This window comes from Dromaius novaehollandiae, chromosome 7 (genome assembly GCF_036370855.1).
Source record: "Dromaius novaehollandiae isolate bDroNov1 chromosome 7, bDroNov1.hap1, whole genome shotgun sequence".
Taxonomy (NCBI): domain Eukaryota; kingdom Metazoa; phylum Chordata; class Aves; order Casuariiformes; family Dromaiidae; genus Dromaius; species Dromaius novaehollandiae.
Genome location: NC_088104.1, coordinates 41,260,647 through 41,275,547, shown reverse-complemented (window position 1 = coordinate 41,275,547; position 14,901 = coordinate 41,260,647). Strand labels below are relative to the sequence as shown.

The 14,901-nt window shown below is 43.9% G+C and overlaps 1 long non-coding RNA gene across 1 annotated transcript; it reads left to right on the top strand.

Moving 5' to 3' along the window:
* The first annotated feature begins 269 nt into the window (after positions 1-269).
* LOC135328891 (uncharacterized) lies at positions 270-14,901 on the top strand. Its single transcript, XR_010390055.1, has 4 exons — positions 270-318; positions 10,418-10,818; positions 12,566-12,669; positions 14,339-14,901. It is a non-coding gene; the product is annotated as an uncharacterized LOC135328891 (long non-coding RNA).

The window sequence follows — 14,901 nt, the reverse complement described above, 5'->3', positions numbered from 1 at the left end:
AGCAATACTGAAGATTTATGGGAAACCCACCTCACTGTGCCTGGTTCTGGCAAACAGAATAGATGGGTTCATTTCCCTGGGACTGAGACCCTAAATTTTCAGTGGCACTTCCCTATGAGTCTTGAAAAATCTCTCAGGTGCTATTACCTGTTGTAGAGCCCCGCTTGGATCTCAGCCAGAGAGGCTCAGAGCTGTTTATGTGGTTTAAATAGCTTGCAGCTGCCTTCCATTTCAGATATTCAGTAAACCATGCGCTCTCTTTACAGCTGTGCTCCTGAGCCTGTGGCAGAAATACTGGCCAGTTTCTTGAAGCTCCAGGTAGGGCTGATAACCTTTCCACTGAAATGTCTTATGCTGAAGAAGCTAGGCTTGTAATTAAACAGCTTTGTTTTTGCAGGGAACGACACTCTCAAAATTTCTTTTTACCTTCTGTTGCAAAGAGTGTTTTTCTTACTCTGTTAGATGTATGTTCTTTTCCCCATTAATTTTCCTCGTACTCCCCAGAATGAGACAAGTGGCCTGCCACAGTAAGGCTGAAAAAGCCATGGGGACATGTGTCCCTGGCTTTGAGAGACTTCTAGTAGGCCTTACTGACCTGCAGTGCAAAAAGTGGGGGCATATAAGATAGGAGAAAGGGAGGAAAGGCTGGGACTCCTCACTGGGAGCTGGTGGCAGGTGAAAACTATTTGGAAAGTACCTAATGGTAAAATGTAGTGAGCTGTGTGTGGGTGACAGGAGAGAGAGGGATCGTTCATTCATTTGGTTTTGGTGTTCATTCATTCACTCTTGGCTGTCTGTGCGAGCTTTAAGCTGGGCGATGTCGGTGTGTGTTCTTGGCTGTGGTCTCAGGATTTCAGCCTCTCTGTAGGCAATCCTCAAAGCCGTGAAGATGCGACTTCTGAAACTCAGGTCCTTCACCTCTTAAAACAGCTCCTTGGGCGAGGGAGACCAGCTGGTTTGGGTCTGGCTTTCCCTGCAGCCTGCTCCGAAGGTGCAGCGATGGGCGAGGAAGCACCTTGCTATGCAGCGCGAGGTACGAGGTCTCCGTTACATGGCTGGGATATGGGTTTCTCTCCTGTTTCGTGTCAGTGTCAAAGGCTGACGGAAATAGCGTGTTCTGGCTTTAAGCTGTCGGAGGGGCGAGCCCGTATCAGTACTTACAGAGATATCCTATGAGGCACTGCGGTGCTTGAAACATGACTGGAAGCTTGTGGATAAGAGTGCCTGGAGCGTCTGCTCACAATGCTGCAATTTGCAGTACATTGCAGTACTTTCTGGAAGTGTTTAGATAACCTAATGGGCCCCCTCTAGCATCTGAGGAGACAGGACTTGACATTCCTTAGTCAGCACTTCGATGAGGAGAACATTCGTATTTAATTAATACCGCTCTGCAGTAACGGGTATGAGACTGTGGAAAGCTGAGTGGAGATGAGAACAACATTGCCCAAGTCCAGCAATGCAGAATGAAATTATTGGTTTAACAGGGCATGAAATTATCCATTCTGTTTTCTTTAAAATTAACCGTAGTTCACAATATGGTCTGCCATGGCTGACAAAACTCAGTCAGGGTTGCCCACGCAAAGAGGCAGGACAACGTTTGCCTTCACTGTGTGACTCTGCTGTGTAGCTCTCCGAAGACCTTTAACAGATTATCAGCCCCTGGACGCCAAAAGGGACCAAAGACTGTTCCCCTGGCAAAATTCATCTGGCTATTCTTTCATAACTTTCTTTTTTTATTGCCCCCTGCAGCAGTGCATTTGGAAGACTGCCAAGGAAAGAGCATTATCAAAGTATGTTGGTTTTCTTCAAGGGAAAATTGTTGTGTGTGCCTTGTGCTGAACGGGGAGAAACTTCCCCTCTTCAGCTCAAGAGTTGCAGGAGCCCTATGGAGAATCTAGAAAATGCTGGATGTGTTTCCCAGCACCGCTATTGACTCAGACATGGGAAATGGCAACTCTCATGGCTTTCCTAGAGTTGATTGATGATAGTGGCATTAAATTGACGGATCATAATATGATGCCATAAGGGGCTGATTTTAATTCTTCCCAGGGAAGAACTAGGTATCTACGTTCCCAGGCTGCTTTGGACGTATGGAGATGGGAAGAAGACAAAGGTATTTCTGCAATTTCTGAATATGCTTTTGTCCCTTTGTCCTTGTTCTGTCTGATTCAGATGTTTGAGAACTTGTCCAAACCCAGCACTGCCTCAGAGTAAAATTGTCCATGTCCAAGCAATCTTAAAATGTAGCTAATTACATGAATATTTGAAATTCTATTCCAATACTGGAGAAGTTACAGAATAGAAAATAGAAATTCTCCCAGCTCACCCAATTCAATCAACAGCAAAGCCTAAATACTCAGACTCCTGCAGTCAGTTTTTGACTGCATATGCATATGCAGTCAAAAACTATTAAGTCAAAGCATTCAGCATGTCTGAGAAAGTGATAAGTATCCCGAAAGCTTGTGTACTAGAAACAAAAGGGGAAGGGAGTATATTTCAGTGAACAGGTAACTTAAAATGTGTGCGGGAGTATGTGTCACTTGAGTTTGCACACCATGTCCACTGCCAGGAATGGGAATACTGGGACGGGCCGAATGAGCAGCTGATAGACTGTCCTGTGCTGCCCAAGCCCCTTTGAGCTCCCATACAAGTGGGGCCACTCTGGGCTGCATAGGTAATTATGTAATTGCCTAAAAGATGCCAGCAATCCAGGTGAAATGAATAACAAAACCCGAAGGAAAAAATATATTTGCCTTTGTTTTTAGAATAAACTACAGGTACAGTGGTTGCTAAATAAAGAGCAACCTAGTCACGTAATACAGAAAGAGCAGCTTTTTCAGAAGGAGATCTATGCAAGTATTTGCAAGCCAACTTTGTATTTGCAGACGCTGATAATGAACTGGTAATTGTACAGCTACCCAAAGGATGTAGGAGTGTGCCCACATCCTTCAAATAGGCATGCAGGTAAGCCTGGAAATGTGATCCCTCGCAGCTAGGTTTTGAAACTGGATTACCGAAACTCCTCAAGAGCTCCTGTGGGCAAGCCAGTCCCCTTCTGGGTATCTCCTGTGTTAACGGCTCCCTTAGAGAACTGTCTGATGCAGAATTTTTGGCAAAGGCAACACAGGGAAAGCTGTCACAACGGAGCTGGTCCAAACTCCATCTGTTTCTCAGACATTTGGGGTTCATGTAAGAAACAGCGGATTCCCAAATGACTCAAAACAAATGAAGATATTGAACTTGCAGTACAATAGATGAGTGCAAACGTGAGTGGTGGGCTAAAGTCTGAGGACTAGCTCGGTATTGGCACTTTAGGCCAATTTCAGATCACTGTTTTTGAACTCGGCCTTGCAAACTGTCGCCTTCCCGTCCCTTTTTAAGACCGCACCCAGCCAGCTTACTTGGAGTCCTGTCCCTTTGCAGCTCTGTCTCTGGAGTCAGTGAGGGGGGTCTTCAGTAGAAACGCCTAATGGCATAGAAATGTGCTTTTGAGCTGGTGGAAATTTGGCTACTCACCCAGTATTAATTGCATATGGTTCTGTGGAAAGTGGCCCTTTTCTGAAGTACTGCAATAAAGAGAGATGGTGTTGAATGTCATAGAAGGGGGGAGAACCTTTTTAAGTTATAGTGTAAACATAAAACACTTAAAAATATGTAGCAGTTGGCTGAAATTACAGCCATTAATGGCTGTATATAAAATGATTCAGAATCTATAGCTTAATGAGACAGAGGAGTCGTCTTTTTTTTCTCATTGAAATCAATGACAAAACCATTGCTGATTTCTGAGACCAGGCAAGAACATAAGTCCTCTCTATTTGCAGGGGACTTTAGCGGGATTTTTGAGCAACACCTTAAAAGGAGAGAATGAAACTACATATGTTTTCAAACCAACATAACTGAGTTGCCCAGAGCAGCACTGATTTCTACCTTCCGCAGATACATGTTGGTATTTACTTCTTTCTTTCTTTGGTGGTGTTCACGCTGGAAGATCTTTTCATGAACAGCATCTTTAGACGGTGGTGGCACCGCTGAGGGCTCTTGATCAATTTTATCCACAACTAGCTGGACTGTAAGTAAAAGCTTACGACAAGCGAGTAGTACGTGGGTTAGTTCAGCATTGCCTGGTAGCAGTGGCTGCAAAACCAAAGGTTCATAGCTGATGACTTATTCATTCAGAGGTTTGGGCACTTTGTTTTAAGCGAGAACCACCAATGTAGTCACAATTTTCTTTCCGCAGCGCTTTGTTCTGATCCGGCATCTTTGATGTCGGTGGGAGTCCTGGCCTTAGCAAACCGCGTGCCAGATGCTGACAAGTAGTTCCCGACACGGTTTAAAAATAAACTCCTCGCGGATTGTATCCGTCTTCTGCCTCCTTTCTCTCTCGGGAAGCTGACTTGACTTTTTAATGCAGAATGGATTTCGCCAGAACAAATTGATATTTTGTCCTAGGATCTAAAGGTGATTTGTGGTTGATCATTTGATTTATGGCTTCCAGCCAATCCGAAAGTTGAAATGTCAATTTATATTCTCTTTCCTTCCAATTAATGGTGACCCGTAGAGCTTTTGTTAAGCCAGCACAACAAAAGAAGTCTGGGAAGAGATTTTCACAGTCGCCTGCTGGGTGAGTGGGAAAACTGAGCTCCGAAAGCAATGATACAGCATACTTTTCAGCATGTGCATCTATTTCTTAGGAGAAACTTCTTTGTTGTGTCAAAAGCTTTTAAATCAAAAGCCATGTTCTGTGTTCAAAAGGGAAACTATTACTGTTTCGTTCACTTCCGTCGTATTCTGCTATTTCTGGGTCTCCTCGTTTCCTGCTCAGCATATGCTTTCCTCTTTGAGAAAAAGCCTCCGCCAAGCACAAGTAATGGGTGCCAATCTTCCTTAACAGGTGTCGTGGTATAATGCAATGCAGAGTGATTAGATTTACTTTGACTTGTTCATCCTGCACTGATGCAAGGCCTGGATTCATGAGGCTGGAAGAACACTAATGAATTTTCAGTGTTTGAAATGAGACGGATCATTAGATGGTCACTGATAGGGTTTTTTTATTCTTCGGGAAGTAGACCAGAAAATTGGATTTTTTTTTTTCTTTTGGCCAGGCTTCGTCTAAAAATAAGCTGTAAATGTAGCATTGTATTTTGTTGTATCATTACCAGCTACATCTGAAGTGTAAAGGTCCTTGATATATTCTTCTAGAGGGCAGCTTAGCCTTAGATTTAATTTCAAATATGAGTATATCCCTTGTCCTTTCAGTGAAGTTTTACAGTTTTCTGCACTAGCTCGGAATCTGTACGACCTTTGCAACACCTCGTTTATGAGTAGTGACATAACAAGATTAACTCCAATCTTCCTACAGCGAAGGTACTCCCCCACCTTTCCCCCCAAGGCCCTTATGCTGCCGTTGAGTACAGCTAGTGCTACATACTTCAGTTTCCATACTGAGCTTAATGCATAGGTAGCCTTAAAAAGGGGGGATTTCTTTGCTATGCCTACTTGACAGTGCACAATTTCTGGTTCAATCAATGCGGATAAGGTGAAATAGAGCATATAGATACTGATGAGCAAAAGAAAACACAAAACTTGCCTTCAAAATTTGCAAGTGTTCTTCACCTTTCTTTGAGTGTCTGTCTGCTACTCATTCAGTTTAGGTACTTCTTTTTTTCCCCTAACATGTGAGTACTCCAAGCTGCAATTAAGGGTCTGATATGCTTGTCCGGCTCAGAGCACCTCAGTGGTTGAAGAGTGAGTGGTGAGGCTGATCTCCTTCAGCCCTTTGTCAGTGGGAGCAAGCAAAGTGGAACGGGAAGGTGATCTGTTGGAAATGGGACTACAGCCCACTGAGGGGGCCCACTGCTAATTCCTGGAGCTGTTGGTACCCAGCAGCGACTCGGGAGGCTGCATGGGTTAATTTAAGCTGCCTTTGCATTTAATCGCAGTCCCAGTCAGGCCAATGTTCTGCACAGCAATCTGCTCACGCCTTTCTTTCAGAAATGCTCATCTTTAAGGAATGCAAAACTTGATTGCAGGTGGATGTAATTTTCACCGGTGTAAGGCAGCCACACACAAGATGATTTGCGAGGAAACTGTAACTAAGCAGTAACCTCATGGCGAATAAGCATCCGTAGCCGACACTTTCATTTAACAAGAATATTCAACTTTGGACTTGAAAACCAAAATCCAAATATACGTGGCCATGCTGCTCTGGGGACCTGAGATACTCTCTGAGGCTGTGCTGCATTTGGTTGCAAGGACATGCTAAGCCCTGCTAGCTCAGAAAAGGGTGGTCCACGCATGCGTCCATCCATTGCAAAGAGCAGCCCATTGCTGTGGTCACCTGCTACTGAGACACATCTTGCTAGTGCAGCTCGTTACGCTGTCGCTGAAATGTGATACAGAGCAGAGCCAAAGTAGCTGAACACTGCTGGGGTGAAACTGGTCCCACTAGAGAGAGCTGGGAGGGGAAAAAAGGTAGTGGCAGCTGGGAAAAAGTGAGGGAGAAATGGCCGAGCTGAATACAGCAGCAAGGAGGAATGGATGTAGTGCAAGAGGAGGATGGATGTAGCCTTGCACCCTGGAAAGGGAGAAAAATTAGTATTCACATTGCCTGTTCCAAACTTTACCCCAAAGGAAGAAATGTGTGCTCTGACTACGGCACTGGCCAGTTCTGGGCATCTCTGTGCACAGACTTCTCCTGTTTTTAGGTGTGTGGCTTATTTTTTGAAGGCTACTAAATCCTCTGGTATGTCCAAATAAAAGAGAGCACAGAAATTCATGTGGAAACTGTCTCAGTGACACTGGTAGCTGTTGGCTAACAGCTGGAGAAATCCAGCTTTGTTGCTTGTTTCTTGTGCCCCTTCTTGCCACCTCTAGTGGTGACAGCCTAAAGGCCAACTCAGTTGGCCAAGTCTGGCCTGGCAGAAAGGACCAGTTGTGTTTTTGTTTGTTTGCTTGGTTGGTTGGTTTTTTTTTTTAGTTTAGAAGTCTTCCTGGAGTGCTCACGGTAAGGAAAAAGGTCTCAGTAGATCCACCTGGGTGGCTTGTGATTATGCAGACTCTGCTTTGTCTTGTCTTGTCTGGGTGACTAAATGCAAAAGTGTTATTTAGGAGCAGTTTGAATGTATGCCAAGGCAAATGCACCAGCAAGCTAGCTGGTCAAGGAGAGTTGTCGTCCTGCGGTGTGCAGTAAATCTGAGCTGGAAAGCAGAAGTTCATGTGCAGCCTCAAAATCCTGCCTAAACTTCCAGACAACTAGAGAAGATGTTTCTTTTTACCAGGTTTTTACTCAGGCTTAGGACGTATCTCTATCTCACCATACAGCGGTGTTAATGCAGAGTGTCTCTCCTGTCTGTAACCACCATAACTCTTAGTACTGACCTTAGCCAAGCTAAGGTGGGACATGCTTCCAAGTACATCCAAGGCTGGGTAGCAAGTGTGCTGATACATTAATTAAAAAGTGTAAGGAATTGTTAGGTTTTGAGTTAAAGGTGCAAATTTGGTAATGCTGAACTAGTTTTCTTTGTATTGAGACAGAAACAGAAGGAGGATTTATGGAGCGGTGAGCTATTTTCCTCCCTTTCCCTGCCGTCCCAGGACTTTGTAAATCCACATTCCTTTAGTCACGCAGACAGACCATCTAGGCAGAAGGAGAAGGGATATGACTGTATTTTAAATGGTGTAACGTATTGCTAATCCAATATTGAGGTGAAAATTGGCTACAATTTATCTGGGCTAAAATTTTTAAAATCACTCTATATTTTATGAGAAATCCCATTTTTCTAATTCCAAATCTAGATGAAAGGTGACTATAATATTTTTATGAACCAACTGTAGAAGACTTCATCTTCAGTTAATGTTTAAAAAATGTTTTTGAACCAATTTTCTTATCTGAACCATAAGAATAGTTAAAGATCTTAGTAAAATTGCTTCAAACAAAAGACTGAAACTTTTTCATATAACTAAAAAACTATCCGATTTCTTCTTCCACGTCAAAACCTTGATGAACATAAGATAATGCAGAAAAAGACAAATTTTCAAAGGAATGGGTATGTTTTCATTCCTTATTTTAAGAAATCCTGGCTGCTTCTATTAAGCAGCTCTTAGCAAATGTATGCTTTTTTTTTTTAGTCTAGACAATGTTGTCAGGTACTGTCAAAAGAGGAATTAAAAAACCTTTGGTGTCAGGCATCTTTTTGACTCAGCTCCTTTTTTAAAAAAAAAATAATTTTTCTATGCATAAGCAAATGGGGGGGGGGGGAAGTGCTACTTCCTTCTGGAAATCTCTGACCTCCTGAGGGAAAGCGAGTTTGGTAGCGTTTAGAACGGGGGCTTGGTATGGAAGACGCTTACTCTTCTGGGGGCTCTTCATTCACAATGACTGAAAATTTCTGTAAGTATAGGTAAAACACTGACATCTAGTGCCTAAAACAAAGCATCTAAACTTGCACTGAGACTCCAGTCTTGCACCTTCTCTGATGGACGGAGAGTGGAATCGTTAATAATATGACCTGGATGATAACATTATGGATTATGGATATAATAACATACTGTTATGGACTGGCTCTGGGTTGATGAGAGGAAATTACTAGTTTGTGTACCTTATATCACAGAAGGTGACAGTTAGCCAGCTGGGGGGTGGCTGGTGGGACTGGACGATGGGGGGTTGTCGGGACTGGCCGTGGGATGGGCAACAGCACAGAGGCGCAGGAGGGTGGTCCATCTTCCAGGAGCTGGCTGTACTGGGACCCCTGGGTGGGGGACATTCAAGCAACAGGAAAACCAACCCATGTTAAAATATACTAATACAGCACCTTAAAAGTTAAAATACAGGACCTTAAAGGGTTGGGTTTTTGTTGTTTGGGTTTTTTTTTTTGGTGAGACTGAGTGTCATCATTAATGATCCAGGTCATTGACTGTTCTGAGGCAAATCAATGCTGTTAACCAGAACATGGATTTAGCCAGAAAATGGCCATCAAAGGCCAGGTCTGAGAGTTGGAGCACTGTCCCCCGGCACAGGGAATGATGTTTAGAGGACGGCAGTACACCCCACCCAACAACTTAGACAAGTCGTTACAGGTACTGTCTTGCTGTCTTTCATTGCCCATTGTGTTGGTAAACAAAATACTGGAAAAAAGTTGATTTTTTTTTTGTGCAATGACAACTCTGATGGTGTTTCTCTCTCACCTCAGTTTTTTTTAACACCACCCCCGCCCCCCCCCGCCCACCCAAACATCTTACTTCTGGTTCAGCTCAGTGTTAATTGACCCTCATGACCCATTGCCTCAAAGTGGTTTGGGAGCTGGTGGCCCCAGGTGCCAGGGGCTTTTCCTGACACTGCAAAATTCAAAGTAAAAATCAACGTGGCTTGTCCAGGAAGGCCAGTATGTAGGGGAAATGTGAACCCAAAATACAACACCATGAGGCAATATATCAGTAAGGGTATGTGGTCTAGGGCTTTGATAAGTAAATTTAGGTTGAAGCATTCTGTGTCAGCTCAAAAAGTGAAACTGGCTGGAGTTAGCCCTAACGGGAAATACCTGAAATCCAACGAAAAATTGAATTTGCTCAGGTTTTGCCACCTCATTCCTATGTACCAGTCAGTCAACATGGGACCTAAACCTCGTCTGGTCACAAGGATCAATTCCCCAGGCTGTCTCAGCAATAGCTGAATACACCCATCAACATGAAACCCTCATCTCTTTTCTCATTTAAATACAAACAAAAAAAGAGACAAACAAAACTGCTTTGTTGTGCTTCTGGTATGCTACTAACTTGGCTCAAGCAGCTAGCAGCATGAAAGAGCCTCTTGGAAACCAATAGCACAACAAGGATAGCAGGTGCCTCTCCCACAATTGCACTCAAATGATTGGAAATGTGCATTCCAAAGCAGATATTTCTTCGTTATTGTCTCGTAAGATGTAGCAGCACGGCGTTCCTGGCTGAAAAACGCTGCTGCTGGTTTGCCAGCTGTCGGTCCTCGACAAGATGGCATTATAATAACGGGAGCGCTGGGGGGTGCAAAGAAAGAGGGCCTGATCCTGGAGCAGCTTGTTGGCTCGGTCCCCAACAACAGCGTGACTCGGGGACGCTATCGTAACCCGTGCTTTGCTGAGGACTAGTTGGAGGTAAGTTTGCATGGGCTTCTCCTGCGGACTGGTATTCAGTGAGAAAAATTACATAATGTATGACAGCTTCTGGGAAAACAGTGCCTTTTTTCCCCTCTACATATGTTGTTTCCCCCTGGCATTTAGTGTGAGTGTATATGTGGAAAAAGATTTGGCAGTTTAGTAAGATCTGGGGATATCTTTAGCAGGCCTCATCTCTGAGGACTAGATGAAGATATGCAGAACCCAGTCACAAAACACTTAACACCTATATTTAAGTGTTGAGCACGGTAATCCAGGTTTATTATTTCTAGGTGTAAAGCTCAGCATGCCCTTCAGCGTCTTGCTGGATCCAAGGTGGTCATGTCCTCCCTGGAAGATCATGGTCTGAAATAGAGAAGCAGGGGAAAGAGACCAGATGGGCTTTTGGCTGTGATCTGAGAAGAGCTGCTGATTGGAGGTGAAATATTTGCACTGTGATGAAACAAAGAACAAGAAGACAAAGAGGTTTGTTTCACTTTGAGAGATGTCCTGTAACACCAGAAGATGCTCGTGAGCTCATCTTTCATCCCCTGGCTGGCTGGAATAAACGCCGTGTGCTGCATGACTTGGGGCAAACCTGGGAGGACGTGACTCCTGGACGGGAGCTGACGGTGAGCTGCGGCTGTGGAGCTTCGTGCCTTGCAGAGGGCACCAAAGAAATCAAATAATGCAGGTTGTACTCTTTCTTTCCCTGATTTGTAAAGTGTGGGGAGCGTGGCAGTGCGAGTGGTAGATTTGTAGGATAAACTGCTAACAAAAAAAGAGCTTGTACGGATAATGCTAGTGCGCCTTATGAAAAAGCCCTCTTCTGTTCCTCTGAGTTAAGGACTTTGTAGTCATAGTCTCCATGAAGTAATTCTTTACATAATTATGTCAAGCTCCTTCTTGGTCCCATATTATTACTTCTAGAGGAATTAAAAATTTTTTATTAATATTAATCGATTAACAAATAATAATTTCCATTAATAGGTTTCTTCTAATGGTTTTCCAATTGTTTCTGAGTTCAAGCCTAACATATCTATGGCCATCTGCACTTGTTCTTGTGCCACTGCTACTCTTTGTTTTCTACTTAGGTGCAGGAGATAGAAGGAGAAGCTGCGGTAAACACCAGTTCTAGAAACAATGCCTTGAAATCATCTGATCTCTTCTTACCCTTTTTTTTTCTAGCTAAATAGTCTAAAACATTTGCTTTAAATGGTATTCTCCTTTCTCTTTCTCTTCCTAGTAGTTGTTGCCTGAACCTGTGCTAGTTCATGCATGTGTGAACACCGTAAGTCTCCATATGAGATCTCACCAAGTCTTTCAGTTCCCTCCCATCTCTGCCAAAAACGTCTCTCCGGATTCATCTTGGAATCTCTTTTGCTTTTTTCATAGCAGTCTCATACTGGTGGTTCAGAGAGGGCCTACAGTTCACTGATGAGCCAGGTGGTCTCCACCCCTTGGTTGTTGCCAGCTGATGGACTCCTGCTAGCAGCAGGGTTGTTATTCATTGCAAAATATATTGCTTAGTATTTTACACTGTCTTAAATTTCATGCCTTTCCTATTAAGCAGGTCCTCAGAATCATCTATTTCCTTCTGTTCTTGATAATCTGTATTAATGATGTCTTCCAGCAAATACTTCCAAAGAATCTCAAGGGTCTGCAGTGCCGGGTACCAAAACCTTCAGGAATTAACAGTCCTGGGAGCAGGGCCTGGAATCCAGGACTCCTCCTCCCAGCTTTATTCCTTAAGCTGCCCTTCAAAGCGCCCAAAGCCACCCCTAGATTTGGTAGCTTTTCCTATTTTAAATAAAGAAGCATGTGCAAAGTCTGTTTAAATTGCTTTTCTTCTTGCTAAGTGCATCATTAAAATGCCAACCTTTTCTGCTTCTTACGCTTCCTTCTTTTGCTTTACCTTCTTTTGTTTTATTGTTCTGCACAAAAGAATCCTGTTGAGCCAATTTAATGTTGAATTTCCTGGAAGGGTCTCAAGTACTCTCTCTAAAGTGGATACAGATTTGCCTTTTCCTGAAAAGCCAGTTCCTCCTCTGCTTTCCCCTCCAGTAATTTGCATGCTAATTCCAGCTGGACGCTGCTAATTGTGCCTAGCTGCCTCCTGAATAACAGCGGTATGTTTAACACCTCCAGGTCTTGAGCACCGTAAGCCCATCTGGTCTCATCTGGGGCACCGGCCTTGCCCGGAGCGCAGCCGGTGTACGGATCTCTCCCTAAGCCAAGGGCACCGGTTTCTGCAGGCGTGCTCTGCAGTGAGGTCTCCTTAGGGACTAGCAGCACGCCGGGCTGTCCCGTGGAAGGGCTCCGAACTTCTGATGTGTCCACAGGAATCTACTGGCCTTCCTTTCAATCAGAGGTGATGTCACCAACCGGTGGCAAAAATGCAGTCTAGATTGCTGACATAGCTCTAATTTGCCACCTTTTAGGGTTTCCACCACCGCTGCTGATGGACAAATAAGACATGTCCTTGCAAGTGACATTCTCTTCTCAAGTTCTGTCACCAACTTGACCTGTGTCTTCACAAGGAAAGGTGAGGCCATTTTCGCCAGTCCTTGCTATTTCCGCGTGGTTTCTTCCATACTATCCCGGGCTTTGGGTGCCCTCCTGCTCCCCATGCTTTGTACCCAGGGAAGGATGGGGAGAGTTCCTGCAGCAGGAGGCCGTGACCAGGCAAGGCGAATATTAACTCGCACATGACTTCTCAAAGTAACAGATCCCTGTTCCGTAGACGCTTTCCTTGCTCAGCATTTTGTGAAGGGGGAATTGTCTATAAAAAAGGTGCCTCAGATTTCTTGGACACAACGCTGCAGAAATCCCTCGCCTCACTCACGCCATACTGTGCTGATGAGCTGACAGGAGTAGAAAGGCAAACCTATAGCATAGGCTGGGAGCCAAATTCACTGGGCTATTTTTTTAAAAATTATGTACCAGTAGCTGGCTATACTTCTTTATTCAGAGGAGGTGGCTTAGTCTTTAAAATCAACTGAGAAACCAGTGCAACTGCCCGGGATAATTATAGGGCATTTGTCACTGGATTTCATGTAATATATTAAGTATATCTGAGATTTCTCTTCTTGTCTCCACAGATACAGGTCACTTGCAGTTTCTAGTCTAAATAATTATATTTCTGGGATTAGCGGAAACACAAGCTGTGCCTCAGGTGAGGTTTCGCACCTGATATCTAAGCTCAGGAGCAGGGATTTCTTTCCGTTTACCACAAACAACCTATTTTGTATTTGTTTGCTTTTCTTGTATCTAAAAGAAACAGCAAATATGTTCTAGATATTTTCGTTTCTCTCTGACCACTAAAATAGAAGAATTACAGATACTGTCTATGTCAACTTGTCTTTTAGGAAACCTGAAATCATATCTGAATTATTAACATTTAATAGCTAGTGTGTATGGGAAGTAATTACTTCCCATAACACTTTTCTCTATCAAGAATTTTGTTGTAACCCTTGATGCAAAGTTATTCTACTGGCATTATAAACTGCAGCGTAATGTCTTATAATGTCACCTCTTATTGCTACAGAGGAACCTTTATGTTATGACTTAGATTATACATTCATAACCTAGACCAAAAATTAAGATGAATATAATAAAAGTAGGTAGCTAATGTGTGAAGATGGCATTTGAGCTGAGAATCTCTTCACAATATTTGTGTGTGGCAAAATGAAGTAATTAAGCCAGATTTTGGTCTTGGCAACAAAAGAGCCAAACTCAACTGTCTGCAATGGGGTTTTGCCCATTTTGCCTCAATTGAAATGTTGGCGTCGGTAAATCTGAGGTTTGCTTTTGGCTTCTCCTTTTTGTTTAGAGCACCTCAGGGAGGTGTGGTTAAAGACGCTGCCAGATGTGTCCCTGTGGCGGATATTGCTGCCGGGTTGGCACGGCCCCTGGTGCTGCTAATTTTCATTATAGCATTTCTTCAGATGGGAGAGGGGGGAGGCCTGAAGTAGGGTCTGTCCTTCAGGAACAGGGCTGACAGTCCCTAATTCCGTCTCCCTTCACCCTTTTCTCTTTACCCATCTTCATCTTCCTCCCCACGAAAAGGCCCACAAAGACTGGAGAGGATCCAGCAGAGGTGAAGAGCACTGCGTGCATCGGCCTCTCCCTCCCTACAGACGCTTGAGCTCGTGACATACTTTGGGTGTATTTTAAGTAATGGATATTGCCCCGTTATAATATGTGTTTTATAGGAGCTAAACCACCGACCTTTGTGTGCAAGACCCTCATGCTCCCTTGCCCCCAAGCTGCAGTGTCCCAGGACAGGATGGATGTTCTCGCCTTCTCCTTCTCCAAGCTCATCTCTTGCGCTGAGGAGCCTGGCTGTGGTTTAGATCTTTTTGTGAGTGTTGTGCGACCTTAACCAGATGCGTGGGCTTCTCTGAATAGGAGGTTTATTGGAAACTGTGGGGAAGCCCTCCCAGCCCTTTTTCCCGTGAGATCCCCTCCAGTGGGAAGTAAGACTCCAGGAAGAAATGTCAGGAGTAAATAGCACGCTCTCAGCATCAAGGTCACCCCCTCCCCAAAGAAATAGGTCTACCAGAAATCAGCAGCTCGCATTTAGAGTTGATTTTGGTCTAGTGACTCTTGTCATATGAAGAAGATGGAGATATAGCTATGGTAAACAAATAGGCAGCAATAAATAGTGGCAGTATGGTCTCTCGGCACGTTTTCAGTGAACTGCAAATGATCCTGCTCTATAGCTGATCTTCAACCAACCAGAACCAGTCAAATATATATATAACTTTTTTTTTTT